General features: G+C 39.0%; 1 protein-coding gene across 1 annotated transcript in view; it reads right to left on the bottom strand.

The window, feature by feature from the left end:
- Positions 1 to 18,880, bottom strand: part of TAOK3 (TAO kinase 3) — a 189,068-nt gene that overhangs the window by 164,032 nt on the left and 6,156 nt on the right. The window lies entirely within an intron of this gene.

Below are 18,880 nucleotides of genomic sequence, written 5' to 3'. Positions count from 1 at the left end.
AACACTTTCATTTGAATTATTTTACAGAAATAAGCAATTCTACTCCTAGGCCTATATCCAAAAGAATTGAAAACATATGTTCACACAAAAATTTGTACATGAATGTTCACAGCAGCATTATTCATAATAGTGGAAACAATTCAAATGTCCATCAACTGAAGAACGGATAAACAAAACGTGGAATACCCACACAATGGAGTAGAATTAAGCCATAAAAAGGAATAAGTACTGATATACGCTACAACATGGATGACCCTTGAAAACATTACGCTAAGTGGAGAAGCCAGGCACAAATGGCCATATATTGTATGATTCCATTTATATGAAATACCCAGAACTGGCAAACCCACAGAGACAGAAAGTAAGTTAGTGGTTGCCAAGGGATGGAGGTAATTGAGAGTAACTGCTAACAGGTACAGGGTTTCTTTTTTTGGGGTGATGAAAATGTTCTGGAATTAGACAGTAGTGATGGTTGCACAACATTGTGAATACACTAAAAACCTGAACTGTACACTTTAAAATGATGGATTTTATGTTATGTGAATTTTAGCTTAACTAGAAAAAAGAAAAAAATAGTTGTGAGTTTGGTCTCCTGAATAACTTGATTTGGATTTGTGGTATAATGGAAAAGAAGTCTCACCTTTGAATCAGGAAATCTAGGTTTAAGTTATTTCTGTGCTAACCAGCTGTGTGATCTTAAGGGCATTACTTAACTTTTCTGAGCCTCAACAGTCTCATCTATAAAGTGAGAACAATTAATGACTCACAAAATTGTGAGACTCATGAAATAAGGTGAAATCATTCATAAACTCTAAAGTCCTTCACAAATGAAAAACCTTATTGTTATTTTGTATATTTAAAATAATTTTTTTGGTTTTTTTTTGTGGTACGTGGGCCTCTCACTGTTGTGGCCTCTCCCGTTGTGGAGCACAGGCTCCGGACGCGCAGGCTCAGCGGCCATGGCTCACAGGCCCAGCCGCTCCGTGGCATGTGGGAGCTTCCCAGACCAGGGCACGAACCCGTGTCCCCTGCATCGGCAGGCAGACTCTCAACCACTGCACCACCAGGGAAGCCCCTAAAATAATTTTTAAAAATCCTAAACTGTACTGACCAGTCCATGATTTCAACTTTTGATCACTGGCACATTATCTAACCAGCTTTTATTGTCATAGATGAAAAGCATCCTGAATTTGTAGCAATTAATCTGTGGGCACCAGTAGTACAGTATGTCACAGACGTATTTAATTCTAATTTTCACAGTGAAAAGTAGCATGAAATGACAGTTACAAACAAAAGCACAGAACTGAGTTTCAGTCTAGGTTCTTCCACTGACCTTGAGCAAAAACATAACTTCTCTGACTGTCAATGTACTGTAAAGTGTGCGTGTGCATGTGCGTGTGCGTGTGTGAGAGATAGAGACCTACCCAGTAATAGGATTTACAAGATTCATTGAGATACTTGTTATATAAGGCACATATTGCAACATCTGGTACCTAGCAAGCATTCAATAATCAGCAGTTGTTATTATTATTTCCATTTTGTGGAGTAACAGGCTTAAATGACGCGTCTAAGTTTATGAGACAAATCTGAAGCATAACCAGGAATAAAGAATAGATATTTTGGACACTAGATCAGGTAATCAGGATAGGGGATGATTCAGTGCCCTTCCTATTGTTTTTCTAGCATCACATAGATCTTTACAGCATTGCGTTAGCCAAATAGTTTAATTTTTTGCTTATTAGTTAAAGAAAAGACATAGTCCTATTCAGCACTAGTATAAGGTCTGACACAAATAGATACTCAGTAAATATTTACTGAATAAACAAATGAATAAAGAGTATGTTATTACTGGCTGTATCTACAACCAAGCATCAACACAAAATCCAAAGCATTAACTAGACATTTCCAAATATCCATACTTTTACATATATAAAACATTTTGTATTTTAAAAGTTCTCATTTGGGTGTCCTATCTGCTCTTTGGCATCAATACAAAGGAAGGCACATATTTTTTTAAAAAGTAGGGGAACCTCCCTGGTGGCGCAGTGGTTAAGAATCCGCCTGCCAATGCAGGGGACACAGGTTCGATCCCTGGTCTGGGAAGATCCCACATGCCGCGGAGCAACTAAGCCCGTGAGCCACCTCACGACTAAGAGTAGTCCCCGCTCGCCACAACTAGAGAAAGCCGGTGCACAGCAACGAAGACCTAACGCAGCCAAAAAATCAATCAATCTATTAATTAATTTTAAAAAAGTAGGAATGTAAATTGATGCAGCCACTATGGAAAATGGTATGGAAGTTCCTCAAAATTTATAGACAGAACTACCAAATGATCCAGCAATTCTACTTCTGGGTGTATATCCAAAGGAAATGAAATCACGATCTCGAAAAGATACTTGCATCCTGTGTTCACTGCAGTGTTATTTACTATAGCCAAGACATGGCAACAGTCTAAGTGTCTATCAAAAGATGAATGGATAAAGAAAATGTGGTTAAGTGTGTGTGTGTGTGTGTGTGTGTGTGTGTAAGATACAGTTTTATTCAGCTGTGAAAAAGGAGGAAATCTTGCCATTTGCAACATGGATGGACCTTGAGGACATTATGCTAAGGGAAATAAGTCAGACAGAGAAAATAAATACAGTATGATCTCACTTATACATGGAGTCTAAAAAAAAAAAATTCACAGACACAGGGAAGAGATTGGTGGTTGCCAGAGGCAGGGGGTAGCAGGTGGAGAAAATGGGTGAAGGTGGTCAAAAGGTAAAAACTTACAGTTATAAGGCAGGTAAGTTCTGGAGAGGCAATGTACAGCATGGTGATTATAGTTAACAATCCTGTATTGTATTTGAAAGTTGCTAGAAGAGTAAATCTTAAAATCTTAAAATCTCTCTCACAAGGAAAAAAAAGTATAACTATGTAAGGGGATAGATTGTGTGCATATGATGATAACTCTTAGGATTTACTCTCTTAGCAACTTTCATATATAACACACAGCAGTGTTAATTATATTTATCATATTGTACATTATATCCCTTGATTGATGTTAACTAAATTTACTGTGGTAGTCATTTCACAATATATACATATATCAAATCATTACACTGTATACTTTGGACTAATACACTGTTATATGTCAATTATACCTCAATAAAACTGGAAAAAAATAAAGGGGAAAACACAACAAAAAGTTTTCATTTGGGCGTCCTATATGCTCTTTGGCATCAATACAAAGGAAGGCAAGTACTATTCGAAAGACAGGAGAGTGACTGAGAATTAAAGCAACAGACATTTAACTGAAGTAACAAGTATTCTTATATTTACGCTTCTGAGTATATGGTTTGTCTTCCTTAGTAGAATTCCCTAATAGTTTTGTGAGGGCAGGAATCAATAAGTAATTAATTTCAGTATCCCTTCGCAGAGCCTAGGTTATACACAGTAGACACTTAATTATACTTAGTTTACCTAAAGAACTGGGTAAGAATACTTCTTGTCGATACAAAATGTATTGCTCACATTTAATCTATTGTTATTGTCTAAAGGATGGAAGGTTGTTAATATCAGAACTAAATCTCTTCAAGTGAGGCTAGCTGTATCATTTTAAGAAAGAAAACAAAATCATATAGATAGATACACACACACACAAATATATATATACATATATATACATAGTTTCTCATAAAGAAATGCAAACATGTCAAACTATAACCAGTTACAAAACTGTCTTCATTTGCCTTGCATATTTCTATAAATGAGGTGACAGACCTGACCCAAACTGGAAAAATATTCAGGTCCCTTCAATATCACTAGGAATGCTGACTTTACTTATAGGCAAGTATGCTGAAATAGATTTACTACTTTGTTTTCTTTTCCTTCAAATCACAGTCAGGTATCTCAGCATTATGCTAGGAACAGTGAAAGATTTAACTGTAAAATATGGTCCTTGTACTCAAAATGTTTACATCATTAGTGAAGAAAAGACAATGGATGATATAAAATGCTATGCACATTTTCATTCACTGAATTGCTAATATAAAAATCACCTGGGAGGGCTTCTCTGGTGGCACGATGGTTAAGAATCCGCCTGCCAATGCAGGGAACATGGGTTCGAGCCCTGGTCTGGGAAGATCCCACATGCTGAGGAGCAACTAAGCCCGTGCACTGCAACTACTAAGCCTGTGCTCTAGAGCCCGCGAGCCACAACTACTGAGCCCAAATGCCACAACTGTTGAAGCCGGCGCTCCTAAAGCCCGTGCTCCGCAACAAGAGAAGCCACCGCAATGAGGAGTGCATGCCCCTCAAAGAAGGGCAGCCCCTGCTCACCGCAACTAGAAGAAAGCCCTCGTGCAGCAACAAAGACCCAACGCAGCCAAAAAACAAAATCACCTGGGAAAGACACATATCATATGATATCACTTATATGTGGAACCTAAAAAAAAAAAAAGATACAAATGAACTTATATACAAAGCAGAAATAGACCCCCAGAGGTAGAAAACAAATTCATTGTTACCAAAGGGGAAAGGGGGCAGAGAGGGATAAATTAGGAGTTTGGGATTAACAGATACACACGACTATATATAAAATAGATAACCAACAAGGACCTACTGTATAGCACAGGGAACTATACTCAGTATTTTGTAATAACCTATGAGGGAAAAAAATCTTTAAAAAAATAGATATATATGTATGTATAACTGAATCACTTTGCTGTACACCTGAAACTAACACAACATTGTAAATCATCTATACTTCAATTAAAAATAAAATCACCTGGGAGTTTGCAGCAAAACAGTAAGAGCTGAAATAGGAAAAGTTAGGAAAAGCAAATAGAAAGTAAACTTTACACAGGGTTTTGAAGAAAAGGTAAAATCTAAATAGGCAGAGAGAAGGGAGGAGGGCTTTTTGAGTGAAGTAAATAGTACCAGAGGCACAGACTTGAATCAGTACAGTGTTTGAGAGACAGACTGACTTCAACAGAGCAGAAAGAATGGGCCAAGGAACATAGGAAATGAAGCTGGATAAGCAGTGTGGGACAGATTAGAAAGGGCGTCAAAAGTCCGGCAAAAGAGGTTAGATTTAATGTGGTGGAAAACAGGGAACCAATGAATCTTTCGGATAAGGGGAGAGCCGTGCTCAAAGTAGTAGCATTTAAAGAAGGTTAATCAGGAAAAGTTGGAAAAAACAGACGGAAGTGATGGAAGGCAATCCAGGAATGAGGGGATAGGGGTCTGAGTGGGATAGGTGTACACAGATAGAGTGTATCTTAATGGCAATGTGATGGGCCTTGAGACTGTAAAATTAGGGGGTACCAGAAACAAGGAAGAGGCATAGACTAATCCAGGGACTGGCTACCAGGTAAAGGGGTCATACCACAGATTAAGACCTGGACATTCCAAACGCTAGAAATACATTCACAAGGCCTAAATGCTTTTCAAGTACCCTATTAAGTAGTTTCATTGTTTTGTTTAGTAAATTTACTGCAGGTGCCCCCCAAATTTCACAACTGCTTTGCTAACACAGCCCCATGAAAATCCGCTTAGGTAAAAATTAGTTGTTTTTTCAATACTTTTTTCAATACAAAGTTAATTAACCCATTACAGGATATGAGCCCCCAAAGACTAACATGGTAAAAAGAGAAAAACATTCTTCTCTATACTCAAGTGTGTATTCTTTACGGTCTGGTCCTAGTCCCCCTCTGCCAAAAAACCCCAAAAAAACAAAACAAAAAAAAAACCCAACCCACCCCCAAAAAACCCAACTAGTTTTTTTTAGCTGATCTAAAATCTTGAAACACAATCCTGACTTCATCTGGTAGTGATCCAGTCAGAAGAAAACCAACCCTTGAGAAAATGAATTAAGAAATCAACACTTTGCCATGCTGCTTTCCTGAGTTGTGCTATCAAATTGGGAAGAAATTCTCTGAAGTGAAAAACAAGGAGAAAAACGTTACTAATGCTAAATTTAGCAGACTCATTTTTTTGACTAAATATTTAAGTCTACAGTCATCTCCTCCCCGCTTCCACTATCCCCTTAGAATGAGTAGTAAGCACAGAAATGGCATAAAGAAGATTTATAGATTTCATTCACATGCTCCCACGGTCCTTTCAAATTCTATTATTGCAACGCTGACCCTACTATGTGTACATGATTGCATGCATTGTTTTATATCTCTTCTCATGATCATTTGCTAGTAGAGCTGTGAACAAGACTTGAAATGTCCCCAAATAGCAAAAATAACCCTATTTACTATCACTCACTGAGCTCTTCCTTTACCATGTGTGACCAAACTTGTGCTTTTCGTACACAGTCTCATTTAACCCTCACGGCAATCTTGTGAGGTAGGTACTATGATTATGCCCATTTTACAGCTGAAGAAACTGAGGCTTTGGGAGTTAAGGGATTTGTACAAGGTCACAAAGCTAGTGAGCTAGTAAGTGGCAGATGTGTGCATCTGACACGCTCTTGTGAATCGTTAGATTATACTGCCAACCCCAAATATATGTGAGCGAAACCAAAAGTGAGAGATAAGGAACCAGGGCATGCTGTTCACTGTGTAAAAGGGTTTGGGAGGAAGCATCAGTGACACAAATGGACAGATTCCCTGACTCGTTTCTCACCTTTCCTTATACTGAAGACACTGCACTCTATTTCTGAAGAAGAGTGGAACACTGCTATGACATGGGAGGGAACTGTCTCCTCTTGTAGTAGGACACATATTACATGACTGTTTCATGGTATTGACAGGACCTCAACATCTTAATTTGATTCACATTAAAAAAAAAAGTTACTTAGATCAGCCAGGCCAAGACGAATTAGGCTGATTAGTGACATCAGAATGCTTTAAAAAAGTGTTTTCTGGTTATTCCCTGGTGGTCCAGTGGTTACGACTCCATGCTTTCCCTGCCAAGGCCGTGGGTTCAATCCCTGGTCAGTGAACTAAGATCCCCCAAGCTCTGTGGTGCGGCCAAAAAACAAAAAAAAAAAGTATTTTCTTGATAGAATTCCAGTGACCTGAGCAACCTACATAACTCCTACCAATGACCCTGAAATTGAAACTAGCTTCCTAAAATACTTCTCTTATGAATAACATATATTCATAAGAAAACACTCTTAAAAATAACTTTCCTCCTTATGCATCTGGGCAGAGATGTTATATTTCCTCCACAAAGCTTCCTTTTATGTTGCAACAGTAAGAATCTCAATTTCAAGCTGAACTAGAACAATTGAGAACTGTGAACTCCTTCACAAGAGATGATTACTTTTAATAATTTTTATAGAAATTGTCTAAATATGACTGGACACTTTACATTTTAACTCCGCAACACTCTTCACTAGAGAGTAAAGCAGTTACGGTTTCAAGTTCTGTTTCCCCTCACCCCTTGCTTTTTTTCTGCTAACACATGGTCTTTCACAAAAGAGTCAGTGGGATCTCTGCAGACTGCAGATAACGGATATGACCATGGTAAACTCAAGAAGATTTAGCACATGTCAAGTAATTGAGAAGCTTAAAACTTGTCATCTGTGTATGAAACCAGCAAACAGTTATAACTGGTTAAATAAACATGTACAAATTAATAGGATGCAATTAGTAACTACCACTTTTCCCTCCAACTAGTGGTGTTTTGGCAGGCAGCCACACAATCTGCAATAACCTGTCACTACTGTGAAGCCGCAGCAACTTCCTCTGCCCCACCCCCATGCAAACTCTGACTGGGATACTTCTGGAGTGCTAATATAATGCTCAGACAATCATAAAAGTCCTCCTTATCTATGAATACTGAAATTTACCTAATTTGTACTTTTAGGTCTTTAACATTCATAAATCTTAAGGAAAAAAATCATGCTATATGACCATATTTCAAAGATTCTTTGAAGGTTTTAATTTCCTTTTTTATATGTAAGATAGAATTGCGCCCCCAAATCAGTAATATCCACTGCAATGCTTCTTTTTTTTTTTTTTTTTTTTTTGTGGTACGCGGGCCTCTCACTGTTGTGGCCTCTCCCGTTGCGGAGCACAGGCTCCGGATGCGCAGGCTCAGCAGCCATGGCTCACGGGCCCAGCCGCTCCGCGGCATATGGGATCCTCCCAGACCGGGGCACGAACCCGTATCCCCTGCATCGGCAGGCGGACTCTCAACCACTGCGCCACCAGGGAGGCCCCACTGCAATGCTTCTTGAATGAAAATGTATCCTATGTACAATTGTAAGACTTTAATTTACACATCTAACATATAAAATACTAGGAGTTTAGAAGTCAGAGTTATACACATTTCATTTAAACCTTGTTCCAAGAGCCTAGTAAATTTGGGAAAAAAACTATTAAGGTAGCTTTCCTGGTTTATAAAATATTTTGTGTGAATTTTCTGACATACAAACTACGATATTAAAAATTTTATCTACTTGCCTACTTCATCTGATTTCACTTCACGGACTAGAGTCCCACAAATTATTACCTCATGCCTAAGATATTTTAAGATATTTTATTTTTGTACTTTAATAAGTAACTACCCTTACATACTAAACAAAGAAAAAAATTACAAAACAAAGTAAATGTGATCAAATCTTCTGACTTTTCATTAAAAACAAACAAAAAAAACAAAAGAAACTCTTCTGCTTTCCCTTTATCCCTTTCTGTAAAAGAAGAAAAATAGGAAGTGGCCTTGTTATTTTTTAAGATCTCCAGGATGAATAGTGTGCCATTTTGGGTAGCTTAATTTTGAAATACTGTCTTATAGTAATAATATCATTCATTAGCATAAACTGCATCCATTTAATAAAGATGTCCTTAAATATATTTAAAATTTTTGTTTAAAAGACTCTTCTGGCAAGATTTTGATGTTTTATTTGTGGCTCAGTATTTACCTTACTTACCTAGGAGTAAGGAAAAATCAAACACTTGGAAAAAAATTCCCACTAATATTTATTTGTAGAATATCAAACTACAAATTAAAATAAATAGAGCATATGAATCCAGTGACTTTTGAGGTTGATTACTCTCAGCTGGACTTTGAGCTAAGGCCATAAATATTCACATGAAACTCAACAGAGTTTATTAGCTATGTTTAGACAGAAACCATATTTATAATAAAACATTAAATGTAAAACAAAACACCAAGCTTACTCTCAGTAGATCTTCTCAAATGCCCGTCCTACATTCCCAATCCAACATACTAAAGACTTTAAAAATTCTTTAGCTACAGCAATCAGTTAAAATTGCCCTGGAGATGGCTTTCTTTAAAAGGCTGCCTCTTATTCACTTAGGAAAGATAAAACTGAACTACACTTAAGTCATAAGAACAAGACCATGCTATCAGCACCTTCATCCTGAGAAAGGAAGTTATTATAGACACAGTTTTATAAATGAGGCTTACAGAGAATACTTCCTCGTCAGACAGTTAACGCCAACAGCATTTTATACAGCTTTACATTTCGACATTTTGTAAAGAACTTTCTAAAAACTTTTCCTGATTCTTTTCCTTCAGTCCCTAAAACAGAGGAAAACTGGCTCAAGCTAAACAAATCTTACAGTTAAATTTACCAAATTCTATCAGTGCCTACCGTTATGGTATCATGTAAATATCAGAACTAGCTGTTATTATGGATAATATCAGCTTAAGTTTTAGTTATTGCACATTTACGTACCCTGCATCTCCCCCTTTCCTGTGTGCCAGAGTGAGGTTTCAGGGGACACAACAATAGAAGGTAAAGAAAGAACTTACTTAAAGGAGGACACCTTACCAATTCCTTGATAATGAAGAAAACGCCAGTAACCTTTCACATTTTAATTTTCACATTTAAAGTTAATTCTCTTCTAAACTTATATTAAAAAAACAGAAAACAACTCCAAGAAAACCTTGTACAATCCTAAAAAAAGGAACTGCAGATAAAAACAGCGGGACCTGGGCGCTGTTCATTACTATCGGTATTGCAAGTTGAAGTATTTCCTGTTATGACGCCCATCGGTTCCCACAGGTGCAACTGCCTATGGGTGTTGCCGATTCAGCCTTCCTTTGGTAACTGAACCACTGAAGGAGATTTCAGGTTGGCACAATCAATGCTGAGAACTATTAGGGCAGAACTACCTTGGGCTAACACCAAGAGCCTCCCAAACTAGGTTGACTGTGAATTGGTAATTACCTAATTCAAAAGGGCTGGAGAAAATTTATTTCAATACTTTCATGATTTTTCTAAGATGCACTGTTATTAGGAAGGTATGTGACTTCACTCAACAAATATGTATTAATTGCTTTCTCTGTGCAGAGCTCTGTTCTAAGCTCTAGGAACACAGTAATGATCAAAACAAAGTCCCTGTGGTCATTCATACACCATGTAGTAGACTTTTGACTATTTCATATGTAATGAGAAAACTTCCATAAAGGCAGAGACTAAAGAAATTTGTATGGAAATTTGGAAGGTCGATTGTAGTGCTTATTACTAAAACGCACTGTAATTAAGGCCATGCTACCTTGAAGTTAAAAGAATTTTTCCAGAACCTAGTACATAAAAACAGAATTCTTTATGTTTTCAATGTTTGCGAAAGGCCAGGTTGGAGGCAGCGGCATATGTTCCAGCAGGGAAAAGGAAAAACTTCTCACCATGAGTCACCAATGACTAAGCTTTTTTTTTCGGGGGGCAGTACGCGGGCCTCTCACTGTTGTGGCCTCTCCGGTTGCGGAGCACAGGCTCTGGACGCGGAGGCTCAGCAGCCATGGCTCACGGGCCCAGCCGCTCCGCAGCATGTGGGATCTTCCCAGACCGAGGCACGAACCCGCGTCCCCTGCATCGACAGGCAGACTCTTAACCACTGCGCCACCAGGGAAGCCCACTAAGTTCTTTTAATTGAAGCTTAAAACACATTTCAAACCCAATTACTTGTACATGCAGAAATCTGATAACCTCAAATTAACATCAGGAGCTTGATTTGACCAATTTTCAGGGTTAATGTCAGCATATAAGAAAAATAAGTGAAGTGCTTTTAATGGGATAATACCCCTGTACTGAATTTTGTTATAATTTTGGTCTTACAAGCCTTTACTGCCTAAGGGCCATTTTAGCAGCTTCCATTAGATTTTATTACAATGAACATAGCTTTCTTAGACTGTAGCCAGACTGGGACACAGTCATCTTGGATGTATGATGTCGTGGTAGGAATGGCTTTTATTTGTATTCAATAAAACAAAAATACACTAAATTCAAGGCTGTTCAAAAAAAAAAAAAAAAAGTAAAGACCAGAGAATAAAATATACAGATAAACTCTACTCTTCCCAGACATACTTTACTTCCTTAGGATTTTACTTCCCATGTTTCAAATAACGAAAACTTCTTTTTAGCCAACAAATTGGAGGAATTCCCAGAGCCAAATTCATCTATTTAGTCAGTCAATAAATCTCTATTGAGCAGCTACTACATGCTAGGTAGGCACTGTTTTATGAGTTGGGGAGACAGCAATGAATAAAAAAAATCTCTGCTTTCATGGAGTCTAAATTCTAGTGTAGGGATTTAAGACAAACGAAGATATAAATAAAATATCCAGTGTGTCAGAATGGTGTCCTCTCCCCAATATGGAGAAGAATACAATATGAAAGATAAGGATAACAATAAGCTTATTTGTTCACAGTTGCAAGTTGCTTGTGTCACAAAGTAAGGAACTGCCCTTTGGAAGACCACGGTAATAGAGCTCTCCCAGCCTCCATCTCTGACTCAACTGAACACCACGTTCTGTTGCAAATGAAAGAAAATCTTATTTCATTTGTTCCTAATACCTAGAGGAAGGTAAACAGACGTCCAAAGACCTGAAGTTGGAACCCATTCCTTACAGATAAAAACATCACTTAAGGAAACAAAACAACAAATCCCCAACACTCAGAGTCAAAGGTCACTTCGGGGAATATTATCATGCTGAATGTGGACATACAAGTTTCCAAATACTTGCTACCAGTGGCATCAATTTACCAACTGTCAGGGTCAGAAGTAAGTTCTTCACTTAAGAATTACCCATTATCTTCACTGGTAGCAATAATTATATTTAAACATTATTTTTGAACCTAAAACAAGTGTTTAAATTTAACGCAATTCGACAAATATTTATTGAACAGATACTAGTTACAAGACGCTTGGTTAGGTGTGTAAGACACCGTCCTTTTAAAATCAAGAAGATGGACATTTAGGAAGAATCAGACAAATACAAACCCTATAATGTATGATCACAGAGAATATTAGTGTAATAAGAAAATGCACAAAGCAAGTACTTAGGGAATTTAAAGGAGAGAGTAGCAAGAAAGATGATCAGAGAAGGGCCCAAGAAAAGATGGCATTAAAAGTAGGTCTGGGGAATTCCCTGGCAGTCCAGTGGTTAGGACTTGGTGCTCTCACTGCCGGGGCCTGGGTTCCACCCCTGGTTAGGGAACTAAGATCATGTGAGCCACGCAGCACAGCCAAAAAAAAAAAAAAAAATGTCTGAAGTATAAAGAACAGAAAAGGCACTCTAGGGAAAAGAAACGGCAGGAACAAACGCCTGAAGGTGGCAAATCAGTAAGTGGTTGGCTGTAAGCAGGCTGTTCTGGCCGGGGCACAGGAGATGGACATAGATATATAGATACAGGTATAGATGGATTATGGGGCTATAGGAATCCCAAAGCCCCCAAACAGGCGGATAAATCTGTACCGAATTTAGTAGGCCAAGGGGGTATTAAAGGTTTTGAACATAGGAGTGACAAAATCAGAGCTGTACTTTAGGGGGAAATAGGAAAGCAACAGTGTATATAGGAAGGACGAAAAAGAGAAGGAGGCTGGAAATTTGTCACAGTCCTTCCCTAGCCCATTATTAGGACTCTCATTAGCTCTTTCTTGGACCTTTAAGAGGTATAAAGTAAAAAATGTCTTCAGTTGAAAAAACAGATCTAGGCCACAGTCAAGTTTGTCACTGTCTGTATGGCCTTGGGAAGTCACTCACCCTAACTGAGTCTCAGTTTCCCTATGTATGAATCTCTTAATTATTCTTTTTGGAGCCAGGAGCTGTAGAATTCAGCAAATGATTAGATACTGAGGGTAGAGCAAAAAACAGCACTAAAAAATTGTTTCAAGTGATTAAAATAATACGCAGTTACCATTTGTTAAACACTTCCTATGCATTTATCACTGCATTTGGTGCTTTACATAAATTGCTTCATTTATTCCTTATAAGAATCTTGTGAGTTCTGTATTCTTATTTGATAGATGAGAGAATTGAGAGCTTTAAAGACTTAAGTAACTTAACAAGGGTAAGCCAGCTGGCATAGTGACAAAGCGAAAATAGGTGCCTAGGTCTCTCTGAGTCTGAGGCCCTTTCTCTTTCCGATGCACAGTATCATGCTGTTTCTTACATGGCAGATAAATAATGTTAACATTCTTTCTTGTGTTCCAACAGAATCACTCTTTTTTTTTTTTTTTTTTTGCGGTACGCGGGCCTCTCATTGTTGTGGCCTCTCCCGTTGCGGAGCACAGGCTCTGGATGTGCAGGCCCAGCGGCCATGGCTCATGGGCCTAGCCAATCCGCGGCATGTGGGATCTTCCCGGACCGGGGCACGAACCTCTGTCCCCTGCATCGGTAGGCGGACTCTCAACCACTGCGCCACCAGGAGAGCCCCAGAATCACTCTTTTAACATCCTTCTGATGTACTAAAAGCCCTCAGTGAGGATAAGAAACTAAGTGTGGAGAGCCTGAACCAAGATGGCGGAGTAGAAGGACGTGCTCTCACTCCCTCTTGCGAGAGCACCAGAATCACAACTAACTGCTGAACAATCATCGACAGGAAGACACTTGAACTCACCAAAAAAGATACCCCACATCCAAAGACAAAGGAGAAGCTACAATGAGACAGTAGGAGGGGCGCAATCACAATAAAATAAAATCCCATAACTGCTGGGTGGGTGACTCACAAACTGGAGAACATTTATACCACAGAAGCCCACCCACTGGAGTGAAGGTTCTGAGCCCCATGTCAGGTTTCCCAACCTGGGGGTCTGGCAATGGGAGGAGGAATTCCTAGAGAATCAGACTTTGAAGGCTAGCGGGATTTGATTGCAGTACTCTGACAGGACTGGGGGAAACAGAGATTCCACTCTTGGAGGGCACACACAAAGTAGTGTGCACATTGGGACCCAGGGGAAGGAGCAGTGACCCCATGAGAGACTGAACCAGACCTACCTGCTAGTGTTGGAGGGTCTCCTGCAGAGGTGGGGGGTGGCTGTGGCTCACCCTGAGGACAAAGACACTGGCAGCAGAAGTTCTCAGAAGTACTCCTTGGCGTGAGCCCTCCAAGAATCCGCCATTAGCGTCACCAAAGACCCCGGGTAGGCAGCAGTGTTGGGTTGACTCAGGCCAAACAACCAACAGGGAGGGAACCAAGCCCCACCCATCATCAGTCAAGTGGATTAAAGTTTTACTGAGCTCTGCCCACCAGAGCAACACCCAGCTCTACCCACCACCAGTGCCTCCCATCAGGAAACTTGCACAAGCCTCTTAGATAGCCTCATCCACCAGAGGGCAGACAGCAGAAGCAAGAAGAACTACAATCCTGCAGCCTGTGGAACAAAAACCACATTCACAGAAAGATAGACAAGATGAAAAGGCAGAAGGCTATGTAACAGATGAAGGAACAAGATAAAACCCCAGAAAAACGACTAAATGAAGTGGAGATAGGCAACCTTCGAGAAAAAGAATTCAGAATAATGATAGTGAAGATGATCCAGGACCTCGGAAGAATAATGGAGGCAAAGATCAAGAAGATGCAAGAAATGTTTAACAAAGACCTAGAAGAATTAAAGGACAAAGAAACAGAGATGAACAATACAATAACTGAAATGAAAACTACACTAGAAGGAATCAACAGCAGAATAACTGAGGCAAAAGAACGGATAAGTGACCTGGAAGACACAATGGTGGAATTCACTGCTGCAGAACAGACTAAAGAAAAAAGAATGAAAAGAAATGAAGACAGCCTAAGAGACCTCTGGGACAACATTAAACGCAACACCATTCGCATTATAGGGGTCGCAGAAGGAGAAGAGAGAGAGAAAGGACCCGAGAAAATATTTGAAGGGATTATAGTCGAAAACTTCCCTAACATGGGAAAGGAAATAGCCATCCAAGTCCAGGAAGCTCAGAGAGTCCCATAAAGGATAAACCCAAGGAGAAACACGTCCGGAAACATAATAATAAAATTGGCAAAAGTTAAAGACAAAGAAAAATTATTGAAAGCAGCAAGGGAAAATCGACAAATAACATGCAAGGGAACTCCCATAAGGTTAACAGTTGATTTCTCAATAGAAACTCTACAAGCCAGAAGGGAGTGGCATGATATACTTAAAGTGATGAAAGGGAAGAAGCTACAACCAAGATTACTCTACCGGCAAGAATCTCATTCAGATTCGATGGAGAAATCAAAAGCTTTACAGACAAGCAAAAGCTAAGAGAATTCAGCACCACCAAACCAGCTCTACCACAAATGCTAAAGGAACTTCTCTAAGTAGGAAACACAAGAGAAGAAAAGGACCTACAAAAACAGACCCAAAACAATTAAGAAAATGGTAATAGGAACATACATATCGATAATTACCTTAAACGTGAATGGATTAAATGCTCCAACCAAAAGACACAGGCTTGCGGAATGGATACAAAAAGAAGACCCATATATATGCTGTCTACAAGAGACCCACTTCAGACCTAGGGACACATACAGAATGAAAGTGAGGGGATGGAAAAAGATATCCCATGCAAATGGAAATCAAAAGAAAGCTGGAGTAGCAATACTCATATCACATAAAATAGACTTCAAAATAAAGAATGTTACAAGAGACAGGGAAGGACACTACATAATGATCAAGGGATCAATCCAAGAAGAAGATATAACAATTATAAATATATATGCACCCAACATAGGAGCACCTCAATACATAAGGCAACTGCTAACAGCTATAAAAGAGGAAATCAACAATAACACAATAATAGTGGGGGACTTTAACACCTCACTTACACCAGTGGACAGATCATCCAACATGAAAATAAATAAGGAAACAGAAGCTTTAAATGACACAACAGACCAGATAGATTTAATTGATATTTATAGGACATTCCATCCAAAAACAGCAGATTACACTTTCTTCTCAAGTGCGCACAGAACATTCTCCAGGGTAGATCACATCTTGGGTCACAAATCAAGCCTCAGTAAATTTAAGAAAATTGAAATCGTATCAGGCATCTTTTCTGACCACAACGCTATGAGATTAGAAATCAATTACAGGGAAAAAACGTGAAAAACACAAACACATGGAGGCTAAGCAATATGTTACTAAATAACCAAGAGATCACTGAAGAAATCAAAGAGGAAATCAAAAAACACCTAGAGACAAATGACAATGAAAACACGACAATCCAAAACCTATGGGATGCAGCAAAAGCAGTTCTAAGAGGGAAATTTATAGCTATACAAGCCTACCTCAAGAAACAAGAAAAGGGCTTCCCTGGTGGCGCAGTGGTTGAGAGTCCACCTGCCGATGCAGGGGACACGGGTTCGTGCCCCGGTCCGGGAAGATCCCACATGCTGTGGAGCGGCTGGGCCCGTGAGCCATGGCTGCTGAGCCTGCGCGTCCGGAGCCTGTGCTCCGCAACGGAAGTGGCCACAACAGTGAGAGGCCCGCGTACTGGAAAAAAAAAAAAAAAAAAGAAACAAGAAAAATCTCAAATAAACAATCTAACCTTACACCTAAAGGAAGTAGAGAAAGAAGAACAAACAAAACCCAAAGTTAGCAGAAGGAAAGAAATCACAAAGATCAGAGCAGAAATAAATGAAATACAAACAAAGAAAACAATAGCAAAGATCAATAAAACTAAAAGCTGGTTCTTGGAGAAGATAAACAAAATTGATAAACCATTAGCCAGACTCATCAAGAAAAAGAGGGAGAGAACTCAAATCAATAAAATTAGAAATGAAAAAGGAGAAGTTACAACAGACACTGTAGAAATACAAAGCATCCTAAGACTACTACAAGCAACACAATGCCAATAAAATGGACAACCAGAAAGAAATGGACAAATTCTTAGAAAGGTATAACCTTCCAAGACAGAACCAGGAAGAAATAGAACATATGAACAGACCAATCACAAGTAATGAAATTGAAACTGTGATTAAAAATTTCCAACAAACAAAAGTCCAGGACCAGATGGCTTCCCAGGTCAATTCTATCAAACATTTAGAGAAGAGCTAACACCCATCCTTCTCAAACTCTTCCAAAAAATTGCAGAGGAAGGAACACTTCCAAACTCATTCTATGAGGCTACAATCACCCTGATACCAAAACCAGACAAAGACTACAAAAAAAGAAAATTACGGACCAATATCACTGATGAATATAGATGCAAAAATCCTCAACAAAATACTAGCAAACAGAATCCAACAACACATTAAAAGGATCATACACCACGATCAAGTGGGATTTATCCCAGGGATGCAAGGATTCTTCAATATATGCAAATCAAACAATGTGATACACCCTATTAACAAACTGAAGAAAAAAATCCATACGATCATCTCAATAGATGTAGAAAAAGCTTTTGACAAAATTCAACACCCATTTATGATGAAAGCTCTCCAGAAAGTGGGCACAGAGGGAACCTACCTCAATATAATAAAGGCCATATATGACAAACCCACAGCAAACTTCATTCTCAATGGTGAAAAACTGAAAGCATTTCCTCTAAGATCAGGAAAAAGACAAGGATGTCCACTCTCACCACTGTTATTCAACATAGTTTTGGAAGTTCTAGCCACAGCAATCAGAGAAGAAAAAGAAATAAAAGGAATACAAATCGTTAAAGAAGAAGGAAAACTGTCACTGTTCACAGATGACGTGATACTATACATAGAGAATCCTAAAGATGCCACCAGAAAACTACTAGAGCTAATCAATGAATTTGGTAAAGTTGCAGGATACAAAATTAATGCACAAAAATCTCTTGCATTCCTATATACTAATGATGAAAAATCTGAAAGAGAAATTAAGGAAACACTCCCATTTACCATTGCAACAAAAAGAATAAAATACCTAGGAATAAACCTACCTAGGGAGACAAAAAACCTGTATGCAGAAAACTACAAGACACTGATGAAAGAAATTAAAGATGATACCAACAGATGGAGAGATATACCATATTCTTGGATTGGAAGAATCAACATTGTGAAAACGCCTATACTACCCAAAGCAATCTACAAATTCAATGCAATCCCTATCAAATTACCAATGGCATTTTTTTTTTTTTTTTTTTTTTGTGGTACGTGGGCCTCTCACTGTTGTGGCCTCTCCCATTGTGGAGCACAGGCTCCGGACGCGCAGGCTCAGTGGCCATGGCTCACGGACCCAGCCACTCCGCGGCATGTGGGATCTTCCCCGACCGGGGCACGAACCCGTGTCCCCTGCATCGACAGGTGGACTCTCAACCACTGTGCCACCAGGGAAGCCCACCAATGGCATTTTTTACAGAACTAGAACAAAAAATCTTAAAATTTGTACGGAGAAACAAAAGACCCCGAATAGCCAAAGCAGTCTTGAGGGAAAAAAGCAGAGCTGGAGGAATCAGACTCCCTGACTTCAGACTATACTACAAAGCTACAGTAATCAAGTCAATATGGTACTGGCACAAAAACAGAAATATGGAACAAGATAGAAAGCCCAGAGATAAACCCACGCACCTATGGTCAGCTAATCTATGAGAAAGGAGGCAAGGGTACATAGTGGAGAAAAGACAGTCTCTTCAATAAGTGGTGCTGGGAAAACTGGACAGCTACATGTAAAAGAATGAAATTAGAACACTCCCTAACACCATACACAAAAAAAACCCAAAATGGA

The sequence above is a fragment of the Hyperoodon ampullatus genome, assembly GCF_949752795.1.
Source record: "Hyperoodon ampullatus genome assembly, chromosome: 13".
NCBI classification, from domain to species: Eukaryota; Metazoa; Chordata; class Mammalia; order Artiodactyla; family Ziphiidae; genus Hyperoodon; species Hyperoodon ampullatus.
This window is presented reverse-complemented; position numbering and strand designations above follow the sequence as displayed.